At 41.0% G+C, this 13429-nt stretch overlaps 1 protein-coding gene across 1 annotated transcript in view; it reads right to left on the bottom strand.

The window, feature by feature from the left end:
- Positions 1-12811, bottom strand: part of LOC124795295 (sodium-coupled monocarboxylate transporter 1-like) — a 114373-nt gene extending 101562 nt beyond the window's left edge. The window contains exon 1 of the mRNA XM_047259253.1: positions 12744-12811. The gene's annotated coding sequence lies outside the window, so the exon portion shown is untranslated. The remainder of the gene's footprint in view (positions 1-12743) is intronic.
- Positions 12812-13429: the final 618 nt, after the last annotated feature.

Genomic DNA, 13429 nt, shown 5'->3' with positions numbered 1-13429 from the left:
GTATTTGCCCAATATTAGAGGCATGAATATGATTGTGACAAATTTGTTTTAGAATCCCTCCATTTCCAACCATGAATGATCTAGTGAATGTTGAATACATGTTGTAACAAACTGCTCTTCTTTTAGGAGTACGATATTGATTTTTACACATTTTATATTTCAGAGCTATGCTTACTTTATGTGGCCACATAAACCTTCCCGTTTCGAGGTTTCCTTTCTCCTCTTTTTGTAGTTATTTCTTATGTAATTTCACTTTACACTGAACTGGTCCCATGTTTATGATGTATTTTATATTATGATGCTTTCGTACACGTCAAATCATGAAGTACTTTATGTTCTCAGTACTGGTTGATACTTTTTATAACCCAAGTGACATTAGGTTGCCACCATTCCTGTATTGTATATCTGTTGTTACTTAAAATAAAAAATTATGTGGGTTATCTTTCTGCACAAATAGTCGGGTCTGGCTTTTGTGTGTCTAGAAATAGGTTTCAGAAACTGATGACTTACGATACAAGGCAGTCGGTATACCTGACACGCCAGCAACTGATTGACGATCCTATTTCAGTAATTTGTGGAATTTTGTACGTACCTCATATATATTTTTATTAACATGGTATTTAAGATAATGTAATGGATACAATATTTTATGTCCATTTATATGCTCATAATGTATACTTTGGTCGCTGACTGTTTTTAAATGAGATGAACTAATTCTGGCACACCAGAAATGTATGTAACTTTCCTATGGTATGTACTTCCGAGAGTATTAAGTCGTTGGATGAGTATTATCTGTAACATCAGATTACCGGCTGCTGTGAGTTACCATGTTATTGTACATTGAGCAAAGTTCAGAATACGATCTTAAAAGGTGTCACTGTAGTGTGGATCCTTCTTCAAAATGACGGAATATGGCTACTTTTTACATGTATTTAAGACTGATTTGAAAATGGCATGAAGTACGGATGTTACAAATGTTACTAAGAAAATTATACGGTTATGTTTCACCTTAATGTGAGGCGTCTGAAGTGATATTTATACAAGGCTATGTGTGCAGACAGTATAGTGATTTTCCATATTGATCTTGCAGGTACTTGACAATGACACTAAGTCGAAATCAGACAATCACACGATTAAACAAACACCGCATTACAGCCTACTACGGATCACGCTTACGTTTTGTTACGCTTGTGTTACTGCCGTAAGCGAATAACATTTTTTTCTTCATGCCAGTCGGTCCCTAAAACGGCTGTCTTTATGTTTATTGGTCTCATCGTTGTTACGTAGGCCACAAACAATAAAATAATTCCTTTATATTTGACAACGGAACATTAAAAACAGATCTGATGGAAACGGTAACCCGTAACGTACCTCAAGATTTGATAATACCTGTAGCTGCAAATTTAATCGCATGAGAAGCATGAAAATACTAAATACAACAAAATGCTACAAACCAAGCATAAACAATCATGTAACTTGTCTTATTACATAGCTAGGAAATTTTTAGATGAAAGGTTGGTGACATCTTCCGCTTTTGGGATAGCCTTCAACACCCCAACACTGCAAGTGTTTCGGTGTAGTTTACACTTCATGAGGTGGATAGTAGTCTACTCTTGCCTGCAATATCATAGCATCAGGTCGTCTGACAATCCCCACTTATTCGTTTTGCCTTTCATTCTTGTAACCCCGGAAGTGTGTTCAAAGATCTCTATATGTTCCACACGTTTCTGTGTCCAGGAGGCAGTTCTTTCCTTGCTATATTCCGAACCAGTCTCTGAAATGGATATTTCTTTCTCACCACATTTTAAATCTGTTTCTTTCTGGTTAATCAGGGAGATTTTCTGTTGTATGGAGGAAACTTCTCCTAGTTTTAAGTCGACGACGGGCTGGTTAGTATCCAAAATGGATGTCGGTCGTCGATATAATAGATTTTGGTTTTTCTTTTCCTTGCTGCCACTTTGCGTCTGATGCTAGGGGGAGCTATACCGGCTACGTAGGAGAGCTTCTCAGTCTTTTTTGGTCTCAGGTAGCCTGTGGTGATGCGGGACATTTCAGTGAGTGGTATATCCACTTGTTTCGCATAGTTCGAATTATACCACACAAGGCATGACTACTCTGCAGCTGAGTAGCACAAGGCTTTTGCTATAGTCCTTACTGTCATGTGTTGTGCACCCCATGTGTTGCCTGCAGGTTTAAGCAAGAAGTTGTTTCTGTCAGCTACTTTATGATTCGTATTCACGTAATGAAGTGCAGTGTGTTTAAAAAAGATTCAATAGACTTCATGAAACTATAGCTTCCATATGAATGAAGATAGAAACACATTGTCAATTTTAACTTCGAAATTGAATCTAAGATCTTACCTTGGTGCTAACTGTAAGATGCTGTTCGTGTGTTTGCAGGTGGTGGCTTACCTGGTGCAATGACGGCACTCACTTGTTCTTTCATTACTCAAAGCGTTGAGTCGAGATGAGCACAACACAGCAACAAAAGACGATTAGCGTTCTTCGTTTCAACAAGTGCAACACAGTTACAACATTTTAGCGTTTAGTGTTGTAGGGTGCCAAATGGCAAAGTCATCAGCATATTTTCTGTTACAAGCGTGTGGCGTGATTTTCAGCGAAAGCATTACAGCATTGCAGTTCATGTGGCTGAGAGCATTCGACGATGGTGACAGGAGTTTAAAGACACTGGTTGTTTATAAGCCAGTCCGCAGTCGAACCCAAAGATCAGCTTCCACCTATTGGATGCATGGTATCACAGCCCACTAGGAGGCTGGGGGGTCGTGACATTGGTAGTCAATGTTGGTACCTGGGCTGGCTGGGATACCGTGTGACGGCGTGTTCTGCTGAAATGTTAGCCAGTCCCGCGCGGGATTAGCCGAGCGGTCTTGGGCGCTGCAGTCATGGAATGTGCCACTGGTCCCGGCGGAGGTTCCAGTCCTCCCTCGGGCATGGGTGTGTGTGTGTTTGTCCTTAGGATAATTTAGGTTAAGTAGTGTGTAAGCTTAGGGACTGTTGACCTTAGCAGTTAAGTCCCATAAGATTTCACACACATTTGAACATTTTTTTGCTTCCCTTCTGAGTGAATGAAGCTGCATAAGACCCGTTGTAGTGTCGAGCATGTAGTGGGGTAATGTCTGCAATGGATCGATTGCCACATAGAACTTTAGATGCGCCCGGCTGGTATAGTCACGGTACAAGGTAAAAGGAGTGCTGTAGATTGAATTTCGATCATTGGAGGCGTCTGCTAACTCCTGTCTTCAAGGTTGCTGAGCACCCACAATGGATGGATAACCGGCTAATGGATCTTATTCCGCAGAGTTTATACGGTGGGTATCGACCAGTTTACATACAAGTGGTTTCTTGCCTCCACCGTGATATAAATAGTTGAAAGTGGTGCTCACTTAAGATCGCCACTGTTTCGCTTTAATTGTTGGGAATGTGCCTCCGTGTAAAGTTATGGCACCTTCCTGTGCCGTTCGTGCAGCGTTACTGGTTTTGAAAAATGTTATTCTAAAGCAGCAGTGGCAAGCCGCGAGCAGCTTTATTTGTCTGTTGTTAAAAGTATATTCTGGCTCATTTAATTCACTTCTGTGCCTAGTCGTAATTTGTTTGAGAACAGAGCAGCTAACTGTTCTTGTAACTATTTAAAATATTAGATCCAAGCCGTTAATGTTATTGCTGTACTCGCCGGCTTATTTTAAAGTTTCATTTTTTTATAGGTAATTATTTTTAAGCTTTTGCTAATATACGCACGTTGGGTTTTATCACGTGTAAGTGATTTAATTATTTATCCATTTGTGGGTTAAAAGTCATATTGTCCCGAGCTCGGGTGCGTTCTTTTTTTTTTTTTTTTTTTTTTTTTTTTTAAAAAAGGAGTATTATATTAACTCGGTGGTTTATTGAGTTATTTCATTTGTGGTGATTTTTTTTATTTTGTGTGTGTTTTAGAAATTCCTGTCCATACTGTTGTGTAATGTTGTGAAGAGCTGACCCTAGGCGGCCAGTGTTGGCTTTCTGTGAGGGCCTGTGGCTGGTTGCTTCCGCAACTAGGATCATTTGTTGAATTCCGTGATGTAATGATTTAATTTCGTTAGTTTCCATTTTTGGTTGCTTTTCAAAATTTTTATGATATATTTTTGAATTCAAATTTCACTTCTTCTGATTGTTGTATTTCAGCACCTTACACTACCTGGCCTGAGAATTTATTTTTGTGATATTTTTGTTAGTAACTCTGCATTTCTGTTGATGTGTCTACTCTTTGCAGTAAGCAATTTTTTTGTACCTGTGATCAATTAAAGTAGTAATTCGAGTAGAGTAATGTAAACACAGAGCAACGTAAGGTGATTCACACTTAAATCAGCCACTGTTCAGTGTACGTAAGGAGAAATCCACAGGTCAGTACTCAAGGGAACCTTTTACGTTGTCCACTATAGACAACCTGGAGTCACGTGTCTGGCGTGTTTTGCTGTGACGTTCGTGTTTCAAACCATACAGTATTCACTTACTTAAAGACCTTATTGGTGCTAATAAACAAGAGCAAGTCTTGTTAGTACAGACCTGGAGACTGAAGATAAAAATTTAATTTCACGCCTAGTGATCAGAGAAGAGGCTACGTTTCATTTAAGTCAAAAGTGAATGGGTGTAAGATAAGAATAAAGAGAACTCAGCGGCCACATGTGTTCCATACTTGTGCACTCGAGAATTTCTAGAATCTGTGCTCCTTTACCCGAGAAGAACACATAAGGAAAAAAATGCACATCCTCAAGGACTGCATTCAGTGGCAACAGTGTATAATGTATGCTTATTGTGCGCTATTTTGACTTTGTAGACAGTAACTGTGCTCAATTTAGAGATGAACAGTGTTTGCATCATTCATTCATTCTGAAGAGCACACTTCTGTTGAACAATTACAGCCATTTGAACGCGATCGCATTCTGAACCTGTGGGAAACTGGTTGGAAGAATCGACGGATTGCTGCGCGTGCTGGACACAATGTATTCGTCGTGTATGGCTGCTCTTAGCAGTGATCTGTGGAATATTCCAACACCCGTAGACATGAATCTGGGCCTCCGTGCCGGCCGCGGTGGCCGAGCCGTTATAGGCGCGTCAGTACGGAACCGCGCGCTCTGCTACGGTCGCAGGTTCGAATCTTGCCTCGGGCATGGATGTGTGTGATGTCCTTAGCTTAGTTAGGTTTAAGTAGTTCTAAGATCTAGGGGACTGATGGCCTCAGATGTTAAGTCCCATAGTGCTCAGAGCCATTTGAACCATTTTTTTTTTTTGGGCCTCCGCGTAGTATTGGCGTACGTCTAGATCAACGCATAGCAAGAGCCGCGGTGGCCGATCATCATCAAGGAACGACATCCGGGCACGTGTTGCACTTGCTGTGTAGCGCAGGACCATTGGGAACCGTCTACCTGCAGCAGGATCAAGATCATGAGTGCCTATGGCCACGCTACCACTGGCACACGGTGACACCGCCAATTATCGGTATTCTGGTGGCGTGAAAGAGTTGTCTGGAGAGTGGAATGGCGCTCTGTTATCTTCAGCGATGAGTGGAGGTTCTGTCTTTATGCGAGTGATGGACATACACTTTAAGGGCGAGGACCTGGCGAGCGCTATATTCAGGAGTGTATATATAAGAATATACAGCCTACAGTTGCAGGTTAACTTTATCCTTTACCTAGGTTTCAACGTTAGTAATAACGTCCTCTTCAGAACCTGCAAAAAGTTAACATTATAACGTGCTAATAAATTATATTAGATATGGTCATCCTACAGGATGCAACGTGCAGTACCTACATAAAATACTATTGAAATGTTTGCCCAAAACAAACCATGTCCTAAGTATACTTTATTAAAAAAATGGTTCAAATGGCTCTGAGCACTATGGGACTTAACATCTATGGTCATCAGTCCCCTAGAACTTAGAACTACTTAAACCTAACTAACCTAAGGACAGCACACAACACCAAGCCATCACGAGGCAGAGAAAATCCCTAACCCTGCCGGGAATCGAACCCGGGAACCCGGGCGTGGGAAGCGAGAACGCTACCGCACGACCACGAGATGCGGGCTATTTTATAAAACTTGATGCATAACCATAAGGTTTTGTCACTTCCATTAAACAAGCTGTAGCAAATTCACTTTAAACCCGTTATATGGGCCTCGTCGTGTGACTAGAGACTGCGGACCGCGAGGGCTTCGTGGTCTGCCTCACAGTGGGCGGCGCGCATGCGCGAGACGTGTAGAATCAAACTCTTATTACGCACGCGTCAGATAACATTTTTGCTATGAATTAATTTTATACTTTACTATTGTAAGTTAATAACGGTATCCAGCATGACTACGTTTTACAGTCTACTACAGAGCCTTATAAACTGACCAACAAATCTCGTATGAACATCTGTAGGAAAGGTTCTATTATTACAGAAACTGTAATGGTCACATGCGTTATGAATTATTGTAAACCCAGTACAGGCTGTAAGCCTTCGAAAAATGCCCTACTTTTTAGATACAGTTGATCGTTCAGTAAATTGCCTCTATCTGTAATTAGGTATGCATAAATTTGTAGTTCCTCAAACGTGTCGAGTCTATATCCCTTAACTTTATGATGTGGTAGCTCTATATCACGTAAAGTTTTTGGTGTATGAGCCATTTGCACCAGATGTTCCGCAAAGGCTGACCCCTGTGTTCCTACGCCCTTTATTGGAAGATGTTCTTTAAACCTTACTGCTATAGCTCTGCCTGTTTGACCTATGTAATAACATGGGCGATCATCACACATAATCTTATATACGCCTGATTTCGCTGACTTATTACAGTCTTTCTCAAGGGAATGAACCAAATTTTTTTTTAAACTATTATTCGTCGAGAAGGAAATTTTAAAACCTGAATTTTTCAACAGGCGCCCTCGCGGTCCGCAGTCTCTAGTCACACGACGAGGCCCATACAACGGGCTTAAAGTGAATTTGCTACAGCTTGTTTAATAGAAGTGACAAAACCTTATGGTTATGCATCAAGTTTTATAAAGTATACTTAGGACATGGTTTGTTTTGGGCAAACATTTAAATAGTATTTTATGTAGGTACTGCACGTTGCATCCTGTAGGATGACCATATCTAATATAATTTACTAGCACATTATAATGTTAACTTTTTGCAGGTTCTGAAGAAGATGTTATTACTAACGTTGAAACCTAGGTAAACGATAAAGTTAACCTGCAACTGTGGGCTGTATATTCTTATATAAACAATATCAGTTGCTCTCGCTACAAAAAAATGTAAAAAAAAAACAGGAGTGTATTCACGAGGGACATACAAGTCCCACACAAGCCGCCATGAGTAACGGGTTGCGTCCTATTCAATACTTCTTCATGGTAAAGTTACCAGTGGCCGCTATATTCCACATATTGTTAGCCCCGTTCTTCTTCCATTTATTCGACAGGAAGAAGGTGTGCTCATAAGCATGGCAGTGCACGGCCACATACGGCTTCTGAGACGGAGTGGGTTCGTCATGAACTGCCCTGGCCAGCAAGATCGCTAGATGTCTCACCAACTGAACATGTTTGAGACATGGCGGAGCGGGAACTTAACCATTCTTCATAGTCAGCAGGAACCATAGCCGAAATGGAACAAAAGGTGCGAGACACTTGCAACAATCTGCTGCTGGGTACCTTTCGGCACTTGCATGCGAGAATAGACTCCTGCATTGCCGAAAGAGCGGAGAAGGGGGTTATGCCGTGTATTGATTGGATGTTTCGTTTGTGAACCCTTTACTGTGTCTGAATTTTTGTCATAAACTTCTACGATGATGAACTTTCCGTCACAGCACTTGTCAAACAAAGACTTTGTTCTTGAGTGTGTTGAACTTTTTTTTTCTTTTTTAATAGCGTATTTCCATACTGAAAATTCGTTTCTCAGCAGGATGGAGCATCACAGTAACGATACTTGCATATAAGCGTATTTCTGAACACTGGGTTATCTCACTGATGGACAGACCTTCAAAGGCTCACTGTCTCAAGGTATGGAATTTTTTTTAATGCTGGCTGTAAGATTTCGTCTGTGTACCTGCTCCTCCAACATCATTGGATGAATTGCGACGGCGCGTAACATAAGTGAATTTAGCCAGTCCAAACACGCTCACAAAAGTATGAGACAAGTTTGGCTGAACCTTTGTCGTGCGTTCGGTGGACTCCAAGTTGATCATTTCTGAAAGGTAAAATTAAGTGCATAAAGTTCCCATAGGCTTAAAGGTGTTATGTGCATGCGCCGAACTTGTAAAATCGAGCGGTTCTAGGCGATTCAGTCTGGAACCGGGCTGCTGCTGCTGCGGTCGCAGGTTCGAATCCTGCCTCGGGCATGGATGTATGTGATGTCCTTAGGTTAGTTAGGTTTAAGTAGTTCTAAGTCTAGGGGACTGATGACCTCAGATGTTAAGTCCCATAGTGCTTAGAGCCATTTGCATCAATTTAAAATCGAGTGACACTTTTGAAAATGAAAACTGTGTGGTCTAATGCATAAGCTGAACTTGCGCCAGGTTTCAGTAGAAAAAAAAACCTTGTGTAGTAGAGCGCTGTGAAATTTTTTGAACGTCCTCTGTTCTTTATTAATTGCGTTTCTTTTCCAGTAGTTGTTAACTTGCAGCAGTTTGAATATCTCACATCGAAAACCATTAAAACAGTTAACGGAAAGACATAGTTTCCGAAAAGAACTAGGAAAATTTCTCTAGAGATGAAAGGTGGACTAATTATGAGAGACAAGTTCTGTTCTTAAACACAAATTCAGTAGATACAGTGGACAAGCCGATCTGTCGTCACGAACCACATCCATCATTTTAGAAAATCATGGTTGATGCATTGTTACTTCACAATATGAAACACTGAAGGAACGACAGTTTTATTTGGGTTTCATTGGCCTTACAAAAACTGCGAACAGTTTGCATACGAAGTGGGTAATACAGGGCAAATAGTATACCACGTTCTGGCCTCTGTAATGTACCCGGGATGTTGGTTATTTTACTGTTTTATTTACTTCTTTTCATGACACGGTAGTACATTCAAAACGGTTTTCATCAAATTAATGAAGTGTCTGTTGCTTGTATGACATCGAGCATATTTTGTAATGTGTCTGGAGGCGTTTCTGTCCACACAGTCCCCTTGGCACGTTGGGAACAGTTTCGCAAAGGACCTTATTCGTCCTCCATGGAACTCATACACCCGATCTTGAAATAATTGGCCATTACTACTACGCTCAACGCAATTTCTTCGTTACGTTCAACTGTTTTGTGAAATTCTGTGATTTGTCATGAGAGGTATGTCCTGCCTTCATTATTTTGTTGCTTTCATAAATTGTGGATTTGTATCTACATATATACACTCCATAACTATAATGTAGTGCACCGCGGAGGGTATCTTGTACCACTGCTAGTCCTTCCTTTTCTGTTCCACTCGCAAGTGGAGCGGAGTAAGGCGTGTGTGGGAGGGGGTGGGGGATTTGGAGGTGGGGTGGAGGGAATGACTGTACATATGGCTCCGTACAGACCGTGATTTCACTTGTCTTTGCGGTTTTTATACTATATGTACGTTGGTGGCAGTAGAATCATTTTACGGTCGTTGACAAATGCCGATTTTATAAACTTTTCCAATAGTGTTTTGCCCGAGGGATTCCCATTTGTTCGCGGAGCAGTTCCGTGACAGTCAGGTATTGAATGTACCGGTGCCAACTGTAGTACGTCTCTGAACTGCTTCGATGTCTTCCTTTAATGCGGCTTATACGAAATCCCAAACTCTCGAAAAGTACTCAAAAAAAATGTGTCGCATAAGTGTGCTATATACGGTTTTCTTTACAGATGAGTTACATTTTCCTGTAATACTCCAGATAAAGAGAAGTCGACTATTTGGTAAACTCAGAGGAAAATCTTCAAAAAGCATTTATTTTGATAAGCAATTTCAGTAAGACTTCATTACCATCTTCGAAGTATTAGATCCGAAGATGGTAGTTATCGATATACAGTAAATGCGTTACTAGCGATCTTGACTTTTTAAAAGTATTTCTTCTGAGTTTATTACACTGCAGATCGCCGCCATTCTGGCACAGTGTCAAGAATATATATGGACTGGTTGGCTTTCCTACCACCGACATTACCGGGTCGTTCCTTTTTCATATCACTTTGCAACGTCACGCCTGAATTTTTAATGGACATGACCGTGTCAAGCAGCGCCCCGCTAATATTGTAATCGAACAGTAGAGGACTGTTTTTCCCACTCATCTGCATTAGATTCTACCTTTAGAGCAAGCTGCCATTCATCACACAAAACAAACAGTCATACTCCATCCGCTTAGTGTCAGTCAACGAAATCGCTGTCCTGTATACTATAACGCTATGAGCAAGCAGTCGTAGTTCGCTGCCCACCCTATCCGTGAGATCGTTTAGTGTATATATAGAAGAAGATCGGTCATCTGTGTGGCACTTCTGACGACACCGTTGCTTCCACTGATGTTTACATAGTCATTCTCATGAGTTTTCTCTTTTTCTAGTCATGTCACCACGATTTCTTTGGTTCTTTACTGTACATCGGCATTGCACACTATCATTTAACACCAGTCTCTTAGGAAAGATCTACAAAGGAAGACACACGATGACAAGTATCGAAAACTACAGTTTACTGCACTGCGAAGACAGCTGTCGTCTCACAAGATTTAATCAGAGTATAAGAATCGCTGGGACACTGAAACATCAAAAGGGGCAGTAGATGCACTATTACAATATAAATGCTGCAACGTAATTCCAACTTTTCTACCTTTGAACAGCAATAACTTTCAGGGAATTGTGCATGACTTACGTGATTTGTCGGATAATGAGGAAACATAGGACCGTCAGAATTGTTTAGTTCTCAGTGTAATATGTGTTTTGTGAAAATTTCTAAGCGACATAGTGCAGTTCTGATTTAGAACTGTACATACTTTTGCATATTAAAGGCATATGAGCTCCAGCAGCGACTGAACAACCCTGCTGCTCTTCAAAAGTGAACGTGGGCCACGGCGTCTCTTTAACTGCTAGAGTAATGGTTATTCTTCGTGTTTTACTGTCGCTTTTAAATCATATCGATGACACTAAGTTTGCACAACACTAATCTGATACTGCTCTGCTGAAGGGGCTTTCACAAACGTTTTGTTTGTAGCGGGAAACGAACCCGCGCTTTCCGTCAATAATGGGCGTCGTTTGAAAGATGTGTGAGCAGTATTTGTTTTGGCTGTTTCCTGCTGCACATTCCAAAAACGAAATTTCAGGTATCCGCAGGAATACCAGGAAAACTGCGCCCGAGGACTTTTCAGAAAGACACCCAGTATACAGAAAACCGAGAGTGGGGCAAAAAATTCCAATTGGGGAGTAGTTGGTTGAGGGTTCCCAATAGCCGCATTCTGCTGATAACGAAAGGAAACCTCGACGAAACCTTTGTCGGAATGCCGGACTGGAACTATTTTCATTTTTTTCAGGAAAAATATCGTCCATTGTACCAGATAAAAATTATAGCTGTATGTGTGTGTGTGTGTGTGTGTGTGTGTGTGTGTGTGTTGTGTTCATGCGAGTGTATTATAAATCATGCGGCTATGCTCAACCAAAAGTGTCTTGCTGAATTACTTACCAGTTAGAAGGTATGCGTGAAAATGTTGCGTTCAAACGTGCTGCGACTTTCATCAAAAACGTAAGTAGTTTAATGTTTAAGGAAGAAGTGTGCATTTATTCTTGGTGTCCATTGTACCTGATTCGTAATCCTCTTAACTACTATCCATACAGTTTCAGCTGCGCAACATTTAACAGACGAAACAATCTCAAAACTAGTAATCAGTTTCCTCTCCATTTACGGGAAAGATACTTCAACGTCCTGTATGTGTTTGTTAGTAACAGACTATTAAGATTACAGCTTACCCTTACCTTACTTGTAACAAATCATGATAGTATACTCAGTTACATGTAGTTTATTGACACCTTTATATATTTTACACTTATTTGAACCTTGTTGTCAACCGGAAGCTTCAGCTACTGTCTGCAACCGCTTGAAAAATACTGCAGAAAAAGTCCACTCTACTGCGAACTCGAGTGTTAAAAGAACCCATTTTTCATCAGAAGTCATCTGTTATCAATTATGGACGTGAAACTGATGAAGATACTCTTCCAAAGTTAACCATAATTCGTACACCAAGCAGTTACGCGAAAGGGCGTTCCACTGAGATACTTCGAAATTTTACAGTCCCTACCGCAATACCCTTGTGAATGTAGCAGTTTTTTAAGACTAGGAAAATGAGATTTGTATATTTGGTAGGCTTCAGTCAACCTACATCAAGGTTCAATCGCAGATGGTACCCTCCAAAGAATCTATAAGTTCGTTTAAAATTGTTCAATTTTACACATAAAGGTGAGTTTTAATTCCTTAATAGCTACTATATTGGTTTCTATACGCACGGAACATGATTCCCAATTGCTGACGGGCATAGTTTGGCATTCCATTTCGATAAATTCTTTCAGGATAAATGATCAGGGACAGACTTACATGTGTGTCTCTCATGCACAAAATTACGTCGAATCGGCCAAATGAACGGCACATATGAAACACATACTACGCTTTGAGAAATTTTTGGGAAGCAATGTCTGAAATAAAAAGAGCTTTACTAATCTGTGACTCTAAGCAGTGACTCTTGCGTTGTGCTTTGCTGCATTCCCGTGTATCCCGCCACTTACTTGCGAATTCCAGGTCACGAGTCCGCCGCTATAGCTGCCCCGCTGCCACTGCTGTGTTAGCGCTTGCCGTCCACTTGTGTCGTATTCGGCCGAACGCCTCGCACAGACTGCCAAGTGCTAATTCCTGCCCATCGAGCCGTTGCCACCAACAGTTCCCTCTAGTCACTTGTTCGGAAGGCTCTGCGGACTCTCACGCCCATTACCCGTCCCCTTACCTGAGCAAAAAACTGGACATATACACAAAGTAGTGAAACTTCTCGTTTCATTTTTACTACTAATTGGAAATGTTTCAGGATCCTGGCTTCTAGCCACAGTAGATTAGGAGGTTAATGTACTCATCGTCATCATCGTAGTCATCATCTTCCTTTCTTGGGTTGGGCTGTTGCCGTTCCGTATTCATAGACATAATCTTCCAATTTATTTCGATGGCTTCCAACGAATCTTTGTCATTCGGGTTGTAGTTCAGGACCTTCTGAAGAATTCTGTGATCTGGCATTCTCAAGGCGTGTCGTCTCCCATCTTCGCGATACTATCGAAATTTTCCATGTTCAATACATTTTCATTTCTAAGCTTGTCTCTTCTTGTGTAGTCATTCACCTTCTTTAGGAACCTTATCTACGCTACCAGAACTAAGCAATTTTTTGTCATAACCTAGCTTTGCTGTCGTTTTTTACCCAACTTTCTCT

This window comes from Schistocerca piceifrons, chromosome 4 (assembly GCF_021461385.2).
Source record: "Schistocerca piceifrons isolate TAMUIC-IGC-003096 chromosome 4, iqSchPice1.1, whole genome shotgun sequence".
NCBI classification, from domain to species: Eukaryota; Metazoa; Arthropoda; class Insecta; order Orthoptera; family Acrididae; genus Schistocerca; species Schistocerca piceifrons.
The sequence above is the reverse complement of the archived record's forward strand: the minus strand, read 5'-3'. Positions and strand labels throughout refer to the sequence as shown.